The sequence below is a fragment of the Antrostomus carolinensis genome, unplaced genomic scaffold, assembly GCF_000700745.2.
Source record: "Antrostomus carolinensis isolate BGI_N321 unplaced genomic scaffold, ASM70074v2 scaffold10098, whole genome shotgun sequence".
Classification (NCBI taxonomy): domain Eukaryota; kingdom Metazoa; phylum Chordata; class Aves; order Caprimulgiformes; family Caprimulgidae; genus Antrostomus; species Antrostomus carolinensis.
In genome coordinates this window covers 34,885-41,645 of record NW_010333675.1, presented here as the reverse complement: position 1 = coordinate 41,645, position 6,761 = coordinate 34,885, and the positions used below count along the sequence as shown (strand labels likewise).

At 36.1% G+C, this 6,761-nt stretch overlaps 1 non-coding gene across 1 annotated transcript; it reads left to right on the top strand.

Annotated features, from left to right (window-relative positions):
* The first annotated feature begins 1,264 nt into the window (after positions 1-1,264).
* Positions 1,265-1,382, top strand: LOC114818849 (small nucleolar RNA SNORA26). The gene has a single exon (XR_003766292.1). It is a non-coding gene; the product is annotated as a small nucleolar RNA SNORA26 (small nucleolar RNA).
* The last annotated feature ends 5,379 nt before the right edge of the window (positions 1,383-6,761 follow it).

Sequence of the window (6,761 nt, the reverse complement as noted above, 5' to 3'; positions counted from 1 at the left end):
GGAGCCGTGCCGCCGGACGCCTGTGGGGGTGGGGGCACACCGACCTCATCGCGCCTTCCACAGCCCGGGGCTGCTTAGGTAAGGCTTCGGGCTTCAGAAACGGGGGGCTCGGAGCCCTGAGGTTTTTGTACCACTTCAGGACAAGCACATGTCTGAGAGTGCTGCTCTGTGTCGCTGTGAGACTCTGTGCCTAAGTTTTTAAGATATTTAGGTCTTGCCCGGTCTTTCTAAATTTAAAATGTTCCTATGCCAGGTAGCTTGGTGATCTTCCCACTTCTCTCTCCTTAAACTTGAGACTAAGAACATCTAAAATGTTTCCCTGGTACTGTGGGAAAATAAACAAAAGAAATATTTGTACATTTATACCTTTCTGCTCAAGGTGTTGAGCTGCACGGACCTTAAATCTGATTGAATGCGGTGGTTTCTTTCTTTATAGGCTGCATCAAGGAAATTGCAGTTATAACCTGCAGTGTTTAGGGTACTAAATGCTGTAGGCACTTAAGTTTAAATGGACTAAACTTTTCAAACAAAAGTCACTGATTGCATAGGCCTTTGACCCAGTCTTCTACGATGTCTCTAACAGTGACTTTTGATGGCTCTTGGTTGAGCTCCGGCTATAATTTGTTACAAAGTGTATGTAAAATAGGCACAACGTAGCAATGAATGGACTGGAAAAGATCAGTCTGATAAACATTTACAGCTTACTTCAGGGTAGCATCAACACTATAAGCAATTTAGGCTTAATAAACTTTCCATTGTTTCTGGTTAGTGGTATATTTTAAAAGAAGTTCTAAGTAGTTTAAGTGGGCTGTTTAGAAAATAATGTTTTCAACAGATTGAGCCATTTACTGCTTTTTTCGCTAGGTCTTGATTTGATAATAAACTTTACATAAATGACTCCTGCAACTTTATAGAATATGGCTTTAAGAAGGTTTGTAATTAGATGCAATATAAATTATACTCAATTTTTGTCCTTTTTGTGCTGTTTAGGGTTCCCACTTAGCAACTTCATGTTTGAAATATTCTGGACATGGATGATCACACCTAAATTAGAAGCAGTGCTCAGGATTTAGGAATGAATAATACCTTCTGCTAGAAGGTAAGTGTGCTCTAGTGTAATGGCAATTGCAGATCATTTTAGATCTTGCTTTTTGGTAATTCACAAATTTCAACTACATTGTGATATCCCTTTTGAGTAAATAAGTTCAGATAATCTTAGTTAATAAGAAAAAAATAGTACTATAATCTACTCCCCTTTTATGCTTTGCCCTCTTAAGTCTGGTAGTGTCTTAAGTGGCCAGTACGGAGGGGTATATAAGTTCTCTCTCAAAGCCAGAGGTGAGGTTGAAACTCTTCTTTGGATCATGCTGAGAGGAACACATTCATGGAACTACTGAACTTCAGGAAGTTAGCAGATCAACTCTATAGTATTCAAAACAGCTTGTAGGTAGTTTTTGAACTGTCATCTGATTATCATGTTATCTGAGTCTTAATATCAGTTTTATGTAACTCTTATTTTCCAGGTTTCCCAAGTGTGTTGATGCTTCAGGAACCTATGGGATAAACATCTTGAGTGTTCCTTGTAAGAGTTCCTTGTAAATTAATTGGTCTCCAGGTATGTAGTATAAAAAGGATTATCAGATGTTAGTGGATGGATCTATATCTAAATAAATTTAAGTTATTCCTTACTTGAAAGCTAAAGGCAAACGGGGAAAAACAAAACAAAAAATTTAGTTTGCACTAGTGGAAACCTGTGTGGAAATTTTTGAAATCTAAACTGGAAAAAATCTGAGGAAACTTTATAGGTGCGATAATTATTGGATTAATTTAATCTGGCTGGTCCTCTGGAATGGGCTAATGCTATGGGAAGGGAAAATCCTGTCCTGTACAAATGAAGAAATTTGTATTAAGAAATGGCTCTGACTTAAGGGTTAATGTCATGTAGCATGTTTATATAGCTCAATCTTACCTCATTTTCCTCTTGTGTGCGTGATGCTAACTGCAAATTAAATAAAACTTCTTTTACAGGGAGGAAGCCAGCATGTGCAAGGGAATTGAACCGATGTTAAACGCCAGCTTATGATCTGATGAGTGGCTGATTTCTGAATTGATACGAGAACTCCAGTTGTCATCTGTAATGTCTTGAAAGTGGAATTGAGACAAGCAGTGGCTATAACTGCACATCTTCAAAAAACATGTTTAAACAGAAACCTGACCATTTGAAACTGAGATTTCTTAACAAAATTGATGTAATTTATTTCTGTGTCTGTGTGGAAATAAAACAAGAGAATGCTACCAGAAGTTTGTGTGTTCTGAAAGTTTCTTTTCCAGGTACTTCCTGTATGAAGGCTTTGTTTTATGAATATAAACACTTTTTATGTTGTCAAACAGAAATATTCTTAAGATTAATTCTTTAATTTACAAATCCATTTAAAATGGCCCTCTTAATCTTCCTATTTTATTCTGCATGTCCGCTCATGTTTTTCTGAAGTATTTTGGAACGCAAAAGCACTTTGAGATCAACTGGCCAACTTATAAGCTCTTTCATTAGGCTGTATGTTATTCACGTGTTCTCCAACTGGTGAAGATTGTCTTAAATTTTACAGAGCCAGTACTGTTACATTCTCTAGCAAGATTCCCTTTACCTGCCTGCTTCAAATAAACAAAAAGGAAAATGTTGCAATATTGCATGTAAAGAACAACCAGTGTGAAGATCCTTGAAGAGCAAGATTAATATTGAGTGATTAAAACTTTGTACATGCTTTTCAGTTGCTTTTATGTCTAAGTAGGTATTAAGAACTTATTCCTCCATGTCAGGTCTTAACATGAAGTGTTTTGTGTGCAGCCTATTATTAGCCAATGCTTCCTTAAAATGCACAAGCAAGAATATGAGTTAGAAATAGCTGCCAGGCACTCCACCCTGCCTACATGCGGTGGATGAAATCACCAGCACCGAGATGTCTTCAGGCATCAGCACTTTATTGAAGCTTTGCACTGCTTGTATATCCTTTTTTCCTCCAGCATGCCCTGAGCACGTGGCACTCTTTCACTTTTGATTTGTTACCTCTTTTCACCCACACAGTGAACAAACAATTGTCATGATTGGATAATCACCTGTTCTTTTACTTCCGACTGGTTACTGATTACAGCACACAATCGTCCCTTATCTTGTCTCATACACATTCTTGCTTGTTAGTCCGCTTTGTTTTATTTTAGTTTTAGCTTCACTCAAGGTCAGGAATTAATTGCTCAAGGCTGAAGCTGACTGCAGTTTAGGCTCTTAAAGCACCAACACCTACACACTAAAATGAGTTTGTGGATTTATTACCAAGTATATACTTGGATTTAACCCCTATCTAGCCAGGAAGTGTTTCTGGTTTTTATCTTTGCTTAACCATGTGCTAAATGGGGTGAGTATTTACTGATTTATATTTGCAGCCTGCTAGGCTTACTTAAGTGTTTATTCTTGAATTGTGTTTTAATAAAAGAGGAAACTGAATTTGAAAGGTATACAGAAATATCTTCTTTGTATTAAACCTGCCAGACAACTGTCTAGTTCCTGTTATGAGAAACTGCATCATTTTCCTAGAAGCCTTGTCAGTCATTCTATAGACTTCCATCCTCTGCAGTCATGCTCAAGGATTACATTTTAGTCTATTCAGTCTTGCCTTATATAAGTGTGTTTTCATATCTGATCCATGCTTCCTTCCCTGGGCAGGTTTTCTAAATCTTGCTTCTCTTAAGTTCAACACTAATTGAGGGTCTTCAGCATAGACAGATTTCTAAATGTTCTCCCCTGTTTTCCTGAACTAGTAAACTTCTTTACATTTGATATCTTAGGCTGATGTTTTCAGTGAGCTGTCTACACTTCCAGAACTTTCTGAAGGGAATAGAAGCTGTCTTAGAATTAGGGTTGGAGTTTTTCTGCCCAGGTTCATTAGTTATGCAATAAGTGGTGTTAAATTCCATCTACTGCTCTGTCCATGAGGACCTTCTCAGAACCAAGATCTTTTGGAGTCTGCAGCCCCAGTTAGATTTAGATATTCTGCTTTTTTTTTTTTTTTTTCCTCCCATCTATTGATGCTGAAAACAGCTTTGAAATCTTTTCAGTTACAAAAACTATTTGTTCCTCTCCTTTCTGAATTAATGGCCAAAGAGTGAGTACACTGAAGGCCCTTCCTCTTTCATAGTAGCTATCATGCCCTTGAAGGACCTATATGAAAACTTTTTGAAAATAAAGTATGTTCCTTTGAGTCATGCTCTGTGCTTAGCTGCTGATTCCTCCAGAGACTTGTTTGGGTTTTTTGAGGCATTGCTACTCTTCAACTTCATGCTGTGCAGTTGGTGATAAAAAGTACCATTAAATCCTAATGGCTTGGTCCTTATTCACAAATATGTTCTAAAGGTCCTTGTTCATTCATTCCTAGTGTTTAAAAACTTTGTGAAAGTAATCTCTATCACAGACAGATCATTCATTCGGCTTTTGTGATATAGCCTTTCAGTTCTCAAAGGCTCCTTTCATACTTGTTCATTTCTTGGGCCTGCAAACTCTTCTGCAAACTGCCTGCTTCTGATCAATTTGAAGATATATTTTATAATCTTGCTGCTTAAGTATTTCTGCTTCTGCTTCAACATGGTACAGATTTAAATTGGGTTATTAATTTTTACTTTTCTTTCTTTTGGTGTGATTTGCAGTTACTGAAAGATACAGCTTCACTTGGAAGCAGGTTCACAGTTTGAAAGTGCTATTGTTTTTGTGTGTTTTGATTTGCCTATGAGACTGATTAAAACTTTTTAAGCATTTTATAAGTATTTTGTAAGTATTTTAAGCAACATTTTATCCATTTAGCTATACTGCACCCTTTTTAACTGGTAAGTTTCATTGCTCGTTGCTTTCCTCCTTTGTTTTCTTTCTTAAAGGGAGAAATTTACCTTAAATTTCAAGAAGTTCAATATAAAAATGTTTTTGGTTATACTTCTTCCCATTACTGACAGCTGAAGTTTTGTTTCCCATCAGTCTTTCTGTTGCAGAAGATAAACTTTTTCACATTACTGGCTTACACTCTTATACTGTGTACTGGCAGTGTGTTATACAAGTTTCCCAATAAAACTGCAGTGTTAGTGAAGTCTTAATTTGCTGTAGCTATTAATGAAACACTGCCACTAAGTGATGATATTTTATGTAAAGTCCAGTCTGTGCTCTTCTGTCTTTCTGAAACATCTGGTAGAAAAGCTGATGAAAAGAGAGGGAATCCATTCTAAATGTGATCTACTATTCTGGTTTCACACAGCATAAATGAATTCAGTTTATTGAAAAGAGAGGGAATCCATTCTAAATGTGATCTGGTTTCACACAGCATAAATGAATTAAGTTTATTAGTTTTATTAAATCTGGAGAGAGAGCAAGAATGAGAGAGTATACTTGAGATTCTATGGGGAATACTAAAGGTTTCAGCTACCTTGTACTTTAGGTAATGAGGCAATCTTAAGCCACTGTTCTTTCAAAGTGGGGAGAGCTTTTCAGTAGGACTAGTTTAATACAAAATCAAAGTAGAATCTCTATTTTAAACTAAAGAAGTATAAAATTATTCTATGTGTTTCTAAGGCTTATGACTACATTTGACTATATATGCTATCAACTCAGTTGGGGCCATTATTCTACAGTGATGGCTTATTTTGAAGAAACACTGGTTGGAAAGATAGGTCACTTGAGAATTCTCTGTTCTATGATTTCTCATGAGTAGTTATAATAAGAAATTTCTAATCAATTAACTTTGACTTGTTTCTATTCCATCTTCAGTCTTTTTAGAATATAAATGTGTCAGTTCAGACATTGTTCACCAAATTAATTTTATGATATAAGATATTAAAGCAGTGAAGCAAAACAAAGGGATTAGTATTAGCCTAGGAATATGAAGTAAGTCTAAATCTGATAACTTTTTTGTTGTAAATGAGCTCATTTACCCTGACCACCACCCTGTAGGATGATATATGGTTTGTATGAATACTATCCTTTAAATTAAGTTAAAACATTACTGTTTTACCATTTACTACTCAATGGAAAGGTGAAGACTAATGGAAGAAATATAGCCAGGTTTGCTGGAGAATAGCTGGTTTACACCATCACAGATTTGTGTTAACTAGCCTTGTTACAGGCTAAATGACATGAAGCCAAATTCTGATATTTTATACATTTTTGTGTGTATGGTTTGTACAACAGGCATTATATGAGAGTTTTGGGGGAAATAAAGGTGGAGGAAAGCTATAATATAGCTTGTAATCTGTACATTTCTGCTTATTCTGGCTATTGATTGCAAATTTAGAAATGTTGCTTTGGCTTTTAGTTGACTAAATCTGAAAGAATGTTAAATGTGTTCAGCAAGACTAGAGGGCTGTAAGACAGGAAAAAAAGGGATTTTTTTCTTATCTGTGTATTTATTCCATGTTCTAGCAGACAGTTGAAAAGCATGATATTTCCTACTTCATTTTCTTTTAGTAAGCTGTTACAACTGTTGAGACTCAATGATCAAAGGAAATAAAGATAAAGAAGGCTGAGGAATGAAATGTACTTTGGGAGTAATATATGGTAAGCCCTGGACAGTTTTCTGTACACCAGGCTACAAACAGGAACATTGTTTTATGTTCTGTGGAAGGGTCCAGCAAGATACAAAAATGCTTATTATTCCCTTTTTGATTTGAATTGGGATAAGTTGTTGGGGGACCACCTTGAAAGTCTGGTACTCCCCCAAAGTTTTAGTTCT